General features: G+C 42.8%; 1 protein-coding gene across 7 annotated transcripts in view; it reads right to left on the bottom strand.

Annotated features, from left to right (window-relative positions):
- Nucleotides 1-4,135: 4,135 nt before the first annotated feature.
- Nucleotides 4,136-15,772, bottom strand: part of SCPEP1 (serine carboxypeptidase 1) — a 73,221-nt gene continuing 61,584 nt past the window's right edge. For 3 of the 7 annotated variants that reach the window (XR_003791933.1, XR_003791937.1, XR_003791939.1), the window contains 2 exons: nucleotides 4,770-4,942; nucleotides 4,136-4,377 (listed from right to left, as the gene is read on the bottom strand). The gene's annotated coding sequence lies outside the window, so the exon portion shown is untranslated. The other 4 variants (XR_003791935.1, XR_003791936.1, XR_003791934.1 and 1 more) reach the window with 4 other exon arrangements.

Here is a 15,772-nt window from a genome sequence, read left to right as displayed (position 1 = left end):
TGTCCTAAAATTCTTCTGTGCGTATCTCAATTACTTCCCCTAACAACTCTTTAAAGAAGGCATGGTTATTGTCTCGCCTTTGCAGATAAGAAAGGTGCAGAGAATCGGAATAACTTGCCCAAGGTCACACTACTAGTAAATGGCCAAGCTAGGATTCAAACCCAGAGAATCTGGCTCCAAAACCCACATATTTATGCCCCATGCTATGCTCCTCCTACCAGATATAGGGGCCAGAAGCTCGTAGACATGAATTCCCACAGTCCCAAAGCTCCATGCAGGGGCTGGGAAAGGGGGGTGTGGGAAGATGCGACTGTACAGATAATTAAGGCATGAGCTTTGGAGTCAGGCAGTTCCAAGTTCACATCTCCCCTCATCCTGGGGGCTTCGAGCCTCCCTTCTCCACCCCAAAGTGCCATAACCCAGCCGGGGCTTTCCTATCTCCTGTGTCCAGCCGCTCCCTCTTTTCACCCAGTGTCAACAGACCACAGAATGAGCAGCTCCCCAGCGTCCCCCAAAAGGATGCACTCGGGACTTCCCTGGCTGTCCAGTGGTTAAGACTCAGCGCTGCCGATGCAGGGGGTGCGGGTTCGAGCCCTGGTCGGGGAACCAAGATCCCACATGCCACGCAGCAGGGCCAAAATAGCCCCACAAAAAGCAAAACAAAACAGACAAACGAACAACGACGAAAAAACCAAAAGGATGCACTGACCACAACAGGGAGCAACAGAAACGTTACTGAAGATTTCAAAGCAGAGCTGAGGAAGGGGATCTCCAGCGCACAACTCACAGGAGACAACAACTCCATTTTTATTCTTCCATGCTTCTTTCCAGCCTGCCACCCGTTCTTCTGTCACCGCTCCCTCCAGCCTCCCTCCCCCCTCCCCCACACATCCTCTGCCTGGGGTGGCAGGTGGTGGCTGAGGGAGGACTTCCCTCTTTTCCAAGTCTCTCCTTCTCACTCTCCCCTTCTCACCCAAATTCCTCTTGGAGCGCCCTCGGGTTAGCAAACCAGTTTTCCTCATCCAGCACATCCTTTGGGTGCCTCCCTCCAGCCCAAGTTGTTAAAGGCTTTTCTCTCCCTGCTTGGAATCCTGATTAATACATTAGCTCCCTCTACCAACCCTCCTTCGAAAAAGGAAGCTCTTTTGAGAAAGGAAGGCGATGGAAATGTTGGGGCAGAGCTGTTGTGCCTGTCTTGCCGGGAGGGGGGAGGCGGGGTTCATATGCCTTGGCCTGTGCTGACCTCTGTTTGGAAAGGTCACTGGTTTCAAAGTTCTTGGCATGTCTGTCCTGAGCTCCTGTTTTTCCATCTCTGGGTTTCTAGCTTGTCCTAACAGCAAAAGGGATTTGTCTCTGGTGAAGGCTGCCAAAGGTAGCGGCAGGAATCTCTCAGAGAGCAATTACCTGGAAGAGCCCTCCCTGGAGAACAGGCTCTTTCGCTTCCGAAATGGAAAATTTGCACATCATGCCAATTATTCCAGAGGGCACTTGGACCTTTACCAGCTGAAACACTAACGAGTCTTAAAGGGAAAGTGAGCAAGGAACAAGGGCAACCTTCCAGGCGCTAGGGAAGCAGGCAGGTGGCTTTTGAAGAAAAAGCCCAAGGTAATAACGAGCTGTGTCGCTGGTGGAACACACTGGAATGTAATGCTAAAACCCATCAGCGATTAAAGTTATACGCCCCAGTCTTTTTTTCTTTTTCTCCAAGAGAGTATAGGTTTCATCGCCAAGTTCTACAACCCTCTCCTTTACCCTAGGCCACAACAGTGAGAGGCCTGCGTACCGCAAAAAAAAAAAAGACTTATGATATCAGAAACTTCCTAAAGTCCATACGTAAATTTGACTTGCTGAAGGTTAATTATTTATCACAATAATAGAATGGCTGAGGATGTTTGCAGGTTTCTTTTTTTTTTTTTTTTTTTTGCGGTACGCGGGCCTCTCACTGCTGCGGCCTCTCCCGTTGCGAAGCACAGGCTCCGGACGCGCAGGCTCAGCGGCCATGGCTCACGGGCCCAGCCGCTCCGCGGCATGCGGGATCCTCCCGGACCGGGGCACAAACCTGCGTCCCCTGCATCGGCAGGCGGACTCTCAACCACTGTGCCACCAGGGAAGCCCTGCAGGTTTCTTTTTAATCCCATTGGCTTTGAGATGCACTATACGATTTATTTTGGAAACAGATTTGCTACCTCTGTTAGGCTTTGCCTAAGACAAAACTCAACTTTGCTTTCCCCAGGTGAACACTGATTGGAGTAGTTCAGAGGTGTGCAGACCGGCGGGAAGAAGCTGGCTTGGGTTGATATCTTGCCATGTGTAATCACAGACTGGATGGCCCCTCTATAGCTCGTTTGCAAGCACCCAAAGCTTCAATCCAGGATGAGTTAGAGGTAAAGAAGGCATCTTACAGGAACTGGTCAGACCTATCACACGTGGTTTGGCAAAGAGGACACTGAGTGGGGAGATCTGGTCGAGAGAGTTCTTTACACCCGAAGACATCAAATTAAGCTATGTCATTGGCGATGCTATTTCATTCTGAAGAGGGTCACCTACAGGCTGCTCTTTGCTTTTGAACCTGACCCTGATTTTAACTGCCGACAAATTCCTAATGGCAGGAAAAAGCAAGGGCCAGGATTGCTTCTAAACATCCCAGCAAAACATTTTACTCACTTCGCTGCCCCCAGAAATGGGCACTTTATTTTGACAAACAACAACAAAAATCCCTGATTCCCCATTCCCAACATATCTGAGCCCCAGAGTTATCTGTGCTTTCACCAAAATACATTCTAACGTGACTTTCTTTTGACTTGGCATTTTGTTTCTCTTTTTTAGATTGACATTTTTGTTTTAAAATATTTTCTTAGTGGTTTCTTTTTCCCAGCTCAGAGGAAAACAGAGCTAGACTTGGGCTTTAGCAAATTAAAACAGGTTATCCTTCTCAGAGCAGAGTTAAATGTGTTCCCAGAGAGATGCCAGTGCCACTTTATTTTTGGTTTCAGTTTTCTAAAGAGGACTTTTTAATAGTTCTTGGAGTAGGGATGGTAATCTCTGGAAAAAAGATAAACTGGGATATATTTACCCTACCCCTACTCTCTTTTTTTTTCTTTTACACTTGAGGTAACTAAATTGGAAGTTGGACATCATGAATCCTATAGTTTTACTTGGGATTTCCGGCTGTTGCCACTAAAGTTTTCTTTTTTGTTGGAATCAGCAATACTTAAGCCAAACCTAATGACATGTTCTCGAAGTACATTTGAAATGCTTTTTGCCAGGGCAGTAACTCTTTCCTTCTCTGGGCTGATGAAAAAGAGTGTAACAATGCTATTCCTAGTTTCTAAAGCCATATTTAGTTAGAATAAGGTTTGGCTGTATGTGGTAGAAAACCCAAACCGCCAGTGGCTTAAGATGGAACTTCCTCTCTCCCATGCAAAGGGGAGGGAAGTGGAGGGAGTGGAATGGTGGGTGCATTCCTCAAAGTTCTCAGTGACCCTGGCCTCTTCCAGCTTGTCTCCCACTGTGACTAGGCTTTTGTCCTTATGCTCATTATCCCAAATGATGGCATGCATATTACCAGCCAGTAAAGTAAAAAAAGAAGAGGAAAAAAAAAAAGGCAAAAAGCACCCATTGGGGAAGGTTTCCATCCACTGCCAAGAGAACACTTCTGCTTATATCTCACTGACCAGAACTTAATCACATGATCACACTTAGCTACAAGGGAGGCTGGGAAATGTAGTCTTTTTTCTGGATGGCTGTGTGCCCACTTAAAAATTATATTTGTAGGGGAATTCCCTGGTGGTTGGGCAACTAAAATCCCACACACAAACCGTGCAGCACGGCCAGAAAAAAAAAAAAGCAAACCCCAAATTATATTTCTGTGACATACACTCTAGGTCTTATATTCTTAAAATTAATGTTTCTATCAATTTTACCTTAAGAAGTTTGAATCACCTTTTGAGATAACAATATAAGATGGTGTAAAATCAGTATTAGAAATACCCCATTCTATAATATTCATACTCTTTTACCAGTAATTTTGCTACAATTTAACTCAAAATTCAGAAAAAGTTTTAAAGAAAAAATATACTCATTACACAGTTATATATAATCAGACACAATAAAAGGGATCAGAATGCCAAAATATGGGAGATTGATCAAATAAACCATGCTATACATCCTTAATGAAATATGCATCTATTAAAAATTATGTTTACAGGGACTTCCCCGGCAGTCTGGTGGTTAGGACTCAGTGCTTTTACTGCTGGGGTCCAGGGGTCCAGGTTTGATCACTGGTCAGGGAACTAAGATCCCGCAAGCCACATGGCACAGCAAGAAAAAAAAATTATGTTTACAAAGAGTCCACGGTAACTTAGAATACTGCTTACCCTGTTAAATAAAAATATAGGGATATAAACTTGCAGTACAGTTACAATTAACCTATATATAGAAAGAAAAACAAAAAACAAGTAAACAAAACAAAAAAAAAATCAAACATTAAAATCCAAACCCCAATGGCTTTTTGGTTAATAAGAATTTTAATGACTATTTTTCCTACATTTCTTAATTTTCCAAGTTTTCTTACTATTATACTTATTTATTATATTCGAAATAAAAAATAAATCCTATTCTCTTGTCTCTTTAGGTACCTACATTCAACCCACCTCATAGAGCTCAGTTTAATCCTTTTTCCTATACAAAAGCTTTTCCTGATTACCCTCTCTCTCTTTTGTATTACTGTTATTACCACTTAAAATGGAAAGTCAGCTTTTTTGACTTACCACCATCAAGGGGAATCCTCTGCTGGAGGAGTCTTGGGGTCTAAAGTGGGCTAGATCTCCCCTCTCCCTGCTCCTTGGCAGATACGATGCAGTCCTATGATCCGGGCATACTAATCAGATGGAGGGGATGGAGGGCAGACTAGGTGCAATAAGTTTGTTCATGAGTTGGTTAACTGTTGAAAAGAGTGAGAGAAGCATAGTGGTTCATTATACCATTGTCTCTACTTTTGTATTTGTTTGAAATTTTCCATAATGTAATTAAAAAGAAAAAAGATACTTAGAATTTACTCCAGTTTCTGAAACTGGCTAACTATGCAACTTCAACAGTTCATTTAATTAGGGCATTAACAACTGGGAACAAAGTCATTAGTAAATTTTAAGGCAGGAGGCAAATGTTATCACCAGCATCATTTAGGGCTGTTTCCATTCTAAGTGAAGGAAAATCTAATTCAAAATGGTTTAAGCAATTTATTGGATCCCATTCGTGAAAAGTTAGAAAATACGACTCTCTTCAGCTTGTTAACCTAAAACAATAAACAGCCGGTTATTTTATCAGCAAAATGGGTTTACTTGGAAGTAGCAAAAAATTGCAGTTTGGGACATGCAATTACAGAAAACCACATGCAAGTCCCGGTAAAGCAAAGGAGAGGAGACTCTTTTATAGAAGAGAAGGGGAAGTTGGGAGGGGCTATTACAAACAAAATGTCCACTAGAGGAAAACTGGAAGTTTCCCAGTAGAGTGGCTTTTCATTGGCTGAGTCGTGACACTCTCTCATTGGCTGAGCTCTTGCCAAGCAAAGAGAATCTTTTTTCTTCTTTCTGGAGGTGATAAAGTATTGTCACTTCCTGCTGGAGACGCAAGGTACATCTCTTCTGGTTGGGATCTGAATTGTATGTGCATGAGATCTCCCCTTTCTGGCCTCCTGACAATTTTAGTAGGGTTTCCCTTTATTAATTTTCACAAGGCGTTGTTCGAGCCAGTGTTCAAACATGCCATTGCACTGGGACTCTCTATATCTCTCTGTCTCTTGGCTCTGCCGTCTGCCAAGTTAGCTTCATCCTTGGACTCCACAAGGTGCTTCCCTCAGGTTCGCATCTGATCTGGTTCAAGTCTAGCAAAAACAAGAGAGTAGCAGTCGCTGTTGCCGCCCCCTCCCCCATGCATACACACACACACACACACACACACACACAATATTACATTCATCTTTGTATCCCACCATCACCCAACACAGTCCTCGCACATGAAAGGGGTTCAACAAACGCTTCTAAATGTTTTTTTGAATGGAAAACTTTTTGCCAGTGTACAACTACAGGGCCAACCAGGCAGACTTGGAAAAGGAATTTTGCGACACCATAGAGAGAAATTTCATTAGACCTGTCTGATGACTAATGTCTGATAATCCCATGGGGGATAATACCATGTGCCAGGCTTCCCAAGAGATAAGCCTTTACGAAAAAGAAAAACTTCCTCTTTCTGTGGGATGATTACCAATAACAGCAGCTAGTCTTGACTGAGGGCTTACTCTATGCCCTTCACATTTCATCCTCACAATAACCCTATTATTATCCTCATTTTACAAATGAGGAAGTTGAGGCACAGAACAATTAAGTCAATCACCGTAGGTCATCTGGCTAGTAGTAACCTGAGCCAGGATTGAATTCTGGTGACAGAGCTCGTTCTTTTAATCCCTCTCCTTCTTGGTCTTGCCGATACTTCCAAGCACTCTTTCTCAAACACTCTCCCTTGCAAGTCAGCCTCCAGTACCTGGCCGTTAAGTGTTACAAGTTCTCACAGGATTCTTCCTAGGCCCTCCTCTCCTCTCACTGTCTAGATTCTATCCCTGTGCAATTGCATTAAGGCCCTTGGGTTCAGTTGCCATCAGTGTCAGGACTGCATTTGCCTACATACAGTTGGCCCCTTCTGTACCCATGGGTGTGGAACTCACGGATACAGAGGGCCAACTATGCCATTTTGTATAAGGGACTTGACCTTCCTTAGATTTTGGCATCCTTTTGGGGAGGGTTCTGGAACTGTTAGGGGAACCACTGACCAAAACCACACACCCTGGCCAGATATGATCCTAACCACTTGCGTGAGTTATCTTACAACAGGAGGTCCTGGTAAGGGACGTGGAACTAATAAGCTACCGCCAACCGGAAGAATTTGGTAAAGGTCAAAAGGAGAGAGGAGACTCCAGTCTATATGTCCTACCAACCTCTCAGAATCCTTCTTGCTGGAATCCATCTTGGCTGAGCAATGCACGGGCCACCAGGAAGGACCCTGAGTCAGAATGATTGACCAGAGACAACCTGGAAACTAACCCCATTACCCTAAAACCTGAGACTGTGAGCCACGTGGCAGAGCAGATCTCCTGGGTTCCCTTACCCTACTGTTCTCCACCCGGGCACCCCTTCCCAATAACGTCTCTTGCTTTGCCAGCATGTGTCTCCTCGGACAATTCATTTCTGAGTGTTAGACAAGAGCCCTGGGAGGGATCCCCTTTCCTGCAACAGAACTAATCCCCCATGGATACTGAGGGACGACTGTACAGCTAAAAAAGTGACTATTCTAGCTTAACCAAACGGGGGCTTATTTTTCTAGTAAGATTAAAAATACTATATATCTATATATGTACATGTATAGCTATACATGTATACGTATAGCTGATTCACTTTGTTATACAGCAGAAACTAACACACCATTGGAAAGCAATTATACTCCAATAAAGATGTTAAAAAAAAATACATGATCTGGGCTCTGCCATGTCATCAGCGTCCTAGGGACCCTTGACTGTTCCTCTCCACCATCCTCACATGTAGCTTTCATTCTCATGCTCTTTTTGCCTTAAATAACAAGATAGATGCTCTGCCCCCAGGTTCAACTTCATATTCCAGGCAGGTAGATGGGGGAATGACAAAAATTTATGAAAGCCTAATCTATCACTTTGTATAAAGTTTCCTGGAACTCTTACCTGACTACTTCTGTTTACCTCTTTGGTCAGAGCTGACAATTTCCAGCAGCCAGGAAGTCAGGGAAGGTATATTTAACTGGGCACATGGTATCCTGAACAAATTTAAGACTCTGATAGAAGGGAGGAAATTTAAATATATACAGTGAAATACTATTCAGCCATGAGAAAGAAGGAAGGAAATTCATCCATTTGCATCCAACAACATGGATGGAACTTGAGGGCATAATGCTAAGAGATAAGTCAGACAGAGAAAGACAAATACTATACGATATCACTTGTATGTGGAATCTAAAAAGCTGAACTAAAAACAGAGAATAGAATGGTGGTTACCAGGGGCTGGGTGTGTGGGGTCGGGTGGGTGGGGGAACTGGGAGATGTTTAAGGGTGCAAACTTGCTACTAGTAAATAAAAAAGTTCTGGAGATCTAATGCATAGCATAGTACTTATAGTCAACAATGCTCTATTATAAACTTCAAAATTGCTAAGAGACTAGATTTTAATTGTTCTCATCACAAAAAAGAGATGATAATTAGGGGACGTAATAGAGGTGTTAGCAAACACTATTGTAGTAATCATATTGCAACACAGGAATGTGTCAAACCAACACACTGTACACCCTAAACTTACACAATGTCATATGTCAATTATATCTCAACTGGGAAAAAAAAGGAAGAGAAATGATATTGGGAAGGCAATCAACACACCATTTATATACCACTGACCTCAAATTTATAATTCTATCTCAGACCCCTGCACAAATTGAAGTTGAGTTGAGTTTATGCTGGACTCTCCTGTTGCAAAAGTATTACTGAATGAAGTCTAGCCTCACCACTTTAGCTAGTGTTCAGCTTTGCTTATCTTTTTTTTTTTTTTTTTTGCGGTACGCGGGCCTCTCACTGCTGTGGACTCTCCCGTTGCGGAGCACAGGCTCCCGACGCGCAGGCTCAGCGGCCATGGCTCACAGGCCCAGCCGCTCCGCGGCATGTGGGATCTTCCCGAACCGGGGCACGAACACGTGTCCCCTGCATCGGCAGGCGGACTCTCAACGACTGCGCCACCAGGGAAGCCCCAAATGAGTAAAATTTAAAGACCTCGTTGGCTTTATTCAGAGGTTCATAAATTGGGGAGCATCAATCTAGCAATAGATAGATAGGAACCTCAAAGAACTATACAAGGCAAGAAATTTTATAGGCAGAAGGGAGCAGGAACAAGGAAGTTATACTGGGCATTTGCTGATTTGTTAAGGCAGGGTTTCTTTCCTTACATGGAGCAAAGGGAAGTCTTAGAAGAGCTGGGCCAGGTAATTTGTGCTGAGCAGGCAAGAGCTGATGGGTTGGCTTAGGTCTTCCTTTTCCAGGAGAGCCCAACATAAAAACTTAGTGAAGTTTTGGTTTGATGACATGTGGTTTAGCGTGAGTGACTCCATCTTGGCCCTAATCTGGTTACTTTAACAGTCTTCATCTTGGTTTACTGCCTAGCTATTGCCCCAACTTACTCCAGGTCAGGTTTCTCACTGTGATCTTTGTCTGCCAGCTTTTTAAATTTACAAAAATTTCTTCAAACTGAAGTAAGTAGAGTGGACTTGTTTGGGGCCACCAGGGGGTCCCTTTTGTCCACCCAACCTTCAAGCGTGCTGTATTAAGACTTTTGTTTCAATCCCATCAATGTCCAGTTTTATTTATCTCATTTCTAAGGATTTCCATCCTGCTGGGATGCATCCCTTGATCCGCCCCTCCCCCCACCTTTCCACATTCTCTTGTTCATTAACCTAGAGTTTTTATTAGCATCTGTAAAGCCCATGAGGAGAAACTGAGACAGCAAATTCGATAAGGCTTCTGGGATTATTGCTGATTTTGCAGCAGTAAAGTTACACAGGGTGCCCAGCGAAAAAGGGCACCCCTTAACCACAGAATTTACCATGACCTGGGTTACAGGTGTGAAAATTGATAAACAGAAACCTCATTTAAAATGGAGTCAGGGGCTTCCCTGGTGGCGCAAGTGGTTGAGAGTCCACCTGCCGATGCAGGGGACACGGGTTCATGCCCCGGTCCGGGAAGATCCCACATGCCGTGGAGCGGCTGGGCCCGTGAGCCATGACCACTGAGCCTGCGCGTCCGGAGCCTGTGCTCCGCAATGGGAGAGGCCACAACAGTGAGAGGCCTGCATACCACATAAAAAAAAAAAAAAAAAAAAAAAAAATGGAGTCAGGATGAGACTTCCCTGGTGGTCCAGTGGTTAAGACTCCACGTTTCCACTGCAGGGGGCACAGGTTCGAATCCTGGTCGGGGAACTAAGATCACACATGCTGTGTGGCCAAAATAAACTAATTAATTAAATAAAATGGAGTCAGGAGGCCAGAATGGGGAGCTCTTATGCACTACCACTTGTAGTCAATTGCAGACCCAATAGGAAGAGACATACCTTTGCATCTCCAACAGGAAGAAGATTACTACTTTACTACCGAGCAGGAGAAGGAAGAATTTCTCCTTGCCCAGCAACAGCCCAGCCAATGAGAGGCTGTCACCACTCAGCCAATGAAAAGCCACTACACTTGGCACTCCCAGTTTCCTCCAATGGACTCTTTATTTACAACAGCCCCTCCCAATACCTCCTTTTCCTTTATAAAGGAACATTCTTTTCCTTTGTTCTCCAAACTTGCTGGTGCTTCGTCAAAGATTTTATGTCCTGAATTGTAGTTCTTTGCTGTTCCCAAATAAACCCATTTTGCTGCAGGTGAATACCCTGGTCACCATAAAGCCAGTCCCACACGGCTTGCATACAGAGCATACCAGCCGCTTCATGTGCGGTGTTCACTTGGCCTTTATAGGGAGAGTCAGACTGTCTCCCTTCTCAGGAGACATTTTAGTCATTCACCAGACTGGTGTTTCCTTGGGAACAGCCTGTTATGTTTCTGAATCTTGCACAGCCACCTGTGATTGCTCCATCGTGAGCTGTGGGTCCTACACCAACCCAAACATGCTCTTCCACTTTGCAGCTTTCAAAACCAGAGACAGTGCTCCTAAATTACTCTCATAATCTATTCTAGTAAAGGTTCTTCAGGAAACTGATGATACCAATCCACAAAATAAGATTCCTCACGCTGTACCCTCTAGTTTCAATTGTTTCTTGATTTTGCCCTCCCCCAATGTGGACCACCTCCTTGGTGACCAGAGGTATTGGAGCTACTCTCTGTTGTCCCCACATAATCCATCCTTTTGGGGTGGCTTTGAGGCTTGAGGCTGAAGCTCAGACTGATAGAAATGTGAGCACGGTTCAGTATCAAGGTCTGACCCAGCACTCTCTTTTAATATCATTTTAGTCTTTACAGATAACAATAACTTAGGGACTGTGTGTTTTGCTTTTTTCTTATTCGTTTGCAGTTTCTTTTAAAATTTTTATTTATTTATTTTTGGCTGCATTAGGTCTTCATTGCTGTGCGCGGGCTTTCTCTAGTTGCAGCAAGCGGGGCTACTCTTTGTTGTGGTGCACGGTCTTCTCATTGCGGTGGCTTCTCTCGTTGTGGAGCATGGGCTCTAGGCGCCCGGGCTTCAATAGCTGTAGCACGCAGGCTCAGTAGTTGTGGCGCACGGGCTTAGTTGCTCCGCGGCATGTGGGATCTTCCTGGACCAGGGCTCGAACCCCTGTCCCCTGCATTGGCAGGCGGATTCTTAACCACTGCACCACCAGGGAAGCCCTCGTTTGCATTTCTTATGTATCCAGTGTACCAACTCCCTGGGAGCTATTAATTTTTACTGTTAGTAATTTATCCCACCACAGCTGCTGCTCCATACTGTGGATGGCCACATGACTACCCAGGGATTAAAGGTTCCTTATACTCCACTCACTTTTCCTCTTCCCAAATCACATGTTTCAGTGAGCAAGGCCGTTTTAGCAAATCCCACATTTTTTCTGACACTGAAAGAGCTGTTTTAACACACAATACTTGTGATACCAAACGTGGGTTTTTTTTTTCACATCAACAACCAATTCTCTGATTCTCTGACACCAACTAGGTGTCTTACAATTCAACTCAATTCTGACACTAACCACCCAGAGTTAGCATCAGGCCCACAGGTTTAAGGGCTCAGTCTCATACATCAGACACTGGTCACAAATGGGGTGGTTAGGGTACCCACACTTCTATCTAAATTGGCTAAAGTTTGGGGGTTCCTACAAATCCATCTCCAAGGTTCAATAATTCACTAGAACAACTCACTCAGGAAACAATTTACTTACTATTACAGGTTTATTATGAAGGATACAACTTAGGAACAGTCAAATGGAAGAGATACGTAGGGCACAGTATGGGGTGAGGGGTACACAGCTTCCATGTCCTCTCCAGACACAACACCCTCCCAGCACCTTGATGTGTTCACCAATCCAGAAGGTCCAATAACTGGAAAGTTTTATATGAAATACTATTAAATGAAAAAAAGGGTAGGATATAAAATATAAATACATGATGACTAAAAACACATAAAAATTAAATTTCCACATGGTGCCTGAGCTTGATCGCTCTCTTCTTGATCCCAGATGGTAAGGCTGAAGTTACGAAAGAAGGTGTGAAACTACCATGAGTCCAGGAAAAGTATTTGGGAGGTAGCTATTCTTTACAACTGTACTCAGACAGTGATCATCAGGAATAGAGAAAATTAAGCCAAGTGACAAATGGGTCACTGAAGAAATCAAAGAGGAAATAAAAAAGTACCTAGAGGCAAGTGAAAATGAAAACACAACAATCCAAAAATCTATGGGACATAGCAAAAGCAGTTCTGAGGGGAAAGTTTATAGTGATAGAAGCTAACCTCAGGAAACAAGAAAAATCTCAAATAAACAACCTAAATTTACACCTAAAGTAACTAGAAAAAGAAGAACAAACAAAACCCAAAGTTAGTAGAAGGAATGAAATCATAAAGATCAGAGCAGAAATAAATGACATAGAGGCAAAAAAAAAAATCGATAAAATTAAGAGCTGGTTCTTTGAGAAGATAAGCGAAACTGATAAACCTTTAGCCAGATTCATCAAGAAAAAAGAGAGGGCCCAACTTAATAAAATCAGAAATGAAAAAGAAGTCAACACCAAAACCACAGAAATACAAAGGATCATAATAAATTACCATGACACAATTAAACACCAATAAAATGGACAAGTTAGAAGAAAGGGACAAATTCCTAGAAATGTACAACCTCTCAAGACTGAATCAGGAAGAAATAGAAAATACGAACAGACCAATTACCAGTAAAGAAATTGAATCAGTAATTTTAAAACTTCCAGCAAACAAAAGCCCAGGATCAGATGGCTTCATAGGTAAATTCTATCAGATGTTTAGAGAAGAGTTAACATCTATCCTTCTCAAACTATTCCAAAAAATTGCAGAGGAAGAAATGCTTCTGAACTCATTCAATGAGGCCAGCATCACCCTGAGACCAAAACCAAAGATATCACAAAAGAAGAAAATTATAGGCCAATATCACTGATGAATGAACATAGATGCAAAATTCCTCAACAAAATATTAGCAAACCTATGCAACAATACATTAAAAGGATCATACATCACGATCCAGGGGATTTACCCCAGGGATGCAAGGATGGATCAATATCCACAAATCAATCAATGTGACACATTACATTAACAAACTGAAGAACAAAAATCATATAATCACCTCAATAAATGCAGAAAAAAAGCTTTTGACAAATGTCAGCATCCATTTATGATTAAAAACTCTCCAGAAAGTGGGTATAGAGGGAACATACCTCAACATAATAAAGGCCACATATGACAAGCACACAGCTGAACATTATTTTCCATGATGAAAAGCAGAAAGCACTTCCTCTAAGATCAGGAACAAGACAAGGATGCCCACTCTCGCCACTTTTATCCAACATAGTATTAGAAGTCCCAGCCACAGCAAGCAGATAAGAAAAAGAAATAAAAGGAATCCAAATTGTAAAGGAATAAGTAAAAGTGTCAGTGTTTGCAAATGACATGATACTATACATAGAAAATCCTAAAAATGCCACCAAAAAACTAATAGAACTCATCAGAATTTGGTAAAGTTGCAAGATATAAAATTAATATACAGAAATACGTTGTGTTTCTATACACTAACAATAAACTATTGGAAGAGAAGTTAACAAAATAATCCCATTAAAATTGTATCAAAAATAATAAAATACCTCGAAATAAATCTAACTAAGGAGGTAAAAGACCTGTAGGTGGAAACTGTAGGGCACTGATGAAAGAAATTAAAGATGACACAGATGGACAGATATACGGTGCTCATGGATTGGAAGAATTAATATTGTTAAAATGACCATAATACCCAAAGCAATCTACAGATACAATGCAATCCCTATCAAAATACCAATGGCACTTTCCACAGAACTAGAACAAATAATTCTATAATTTGTATGGAAACACAAAAGGACTTGAATAGCCAAAACACTCTTGAGAAAGAAGAACCAAGCTGGAGGTATCATGCTCCCTGACTTCAAACTATACTACAAAGCTACAGTAATCAAAACAGTATTGGGCTTCCCTGGTGGCGCAGTGGTTGAGAGTCCGCCTGCCAATGCAGGGGATACGGGTTCATGCCCCAGTCCGGGAAGATCCCACATGCTGCGGAGCGGCTGGGACTGTGAGCCATGGCCACTGAGCCTGTGCATCCGGAGCCTGTGCTCCGCAACGGGAGAGGCCACAACAGTGAGAGGCCCACGTACCATAAAAAAAAACAAAACAAAACAGTATGGTACTGGGGTTTCCCCGGTGGCACAGTGGTTGAGAGTCTGCCTGCCAATGCAGGGCACATGGGTTCGAGCCCTGGTCCAGGGGAATCCCACATGCCGTGGAGCAAGTGGGCCTGTGTGCCACAACTGCTGAGCCTGCACTCTGGAGCCCGCGAGCCACGACTACTGAGCCCACGTGCCACAACTGTTGAGGCCCGTGCGCCTAGAGCCCATGCTCCGTGATGGGACAGGCCACCGCAATGAGAAGCTCGCACACCATGGCGAGGGTTGGTGTGCCCGTACACTCGCCGCAACTAGAGAGGGCCCACGCAACAGCAACGAAGACCCAATGCAGCCAAAAATAAATTAAAAAAAAAAAACAGTATGGTACTGGCACAAAAATAGACACACAGATCAATGGAGCAGAATAGAGAGCCCAGAAATGAACCCACACTTGTGTGGGCAATTAATCTATGACAAAGGAGGTAAGAATACATCATGGGGAAAAGACAGCCTAATAAATGGTGTTCAGAAAACTCGACAGCTACATGCAAAAGACTCAAGCTAGAGTATGTTCTCACACCATGCACAAAAATAAATTCAAAATGGATCAAAGACTTGAAACCGTAAAATTCCTAGAAGAAAACATAACCACTACACTTTTACATCAGTCTTTGTAACATTTTTTTGGATATATCTCCTGAGGCAAGGGAAACAAAAGCAAAAACAGACAAATTGGGCTGCTTCAAATTAAAAAGTTTTTGCACAGTGAAGGAAACTATCAACAAAATGAACAGGCCACCTACTGAATGGGAGAAGACATTTGCAAACAATATCTCCTATAAGGGGTTAATATCCAAAATATACAAAGAATGCATACAACTCAACATCAAAAACACCACTCAATTAAAAAATGAGCAGAACATTTTTTCCAAAGGAGACATACAGATGGCCAACCAGTACATGAAAAGATGCTCAACATCACTAATCATCAAGGAAATGTAAATCAAAACCACAGTGAGTAGATAAATAACAAGGACTCACTATATAGCACAGGGAACTATATTCAATGTCCTGTAATTACCTGTATTGGAAAAGAATCTGAAAAAGAATATATATATATATACACATATATATACATATGTATATATATATATACATATGAATCAGTAAATAAACTATACTATGATTTATCACCTCATAACTGTCAGAATGGCTATCATTAAAAAGACAACAGGGGCTTCCCTGTCAGCGCAGTGGTTGCGAGTCCGCCGGCCGATGCAGGGGACGCGCGTTTGTGC

The sequence above is a fragment of the Monodon monoceros genome, unplaced genomic scaffold (genome assembly GCF_005190385.1).
Source record: "Monodon monoceros isolate NGI ecotype Baffin Bay Population unplaced genomic scaffold, NGI_Narwhal_1 Super_Scaffold_9, whole genome shotgun sequence".
Taxonomy (NCBI): Eukaryota; Metazoa; Chordata; class Mammalia; order Artiodactyla; family Monodontidae; genus Monodon; species Monodon monoceros.
The sequence above is the reverse complement of the archived record's forward strand: the minus strand, read 5'-3'. Positions and strand labels throughout refer to the sequence as shown.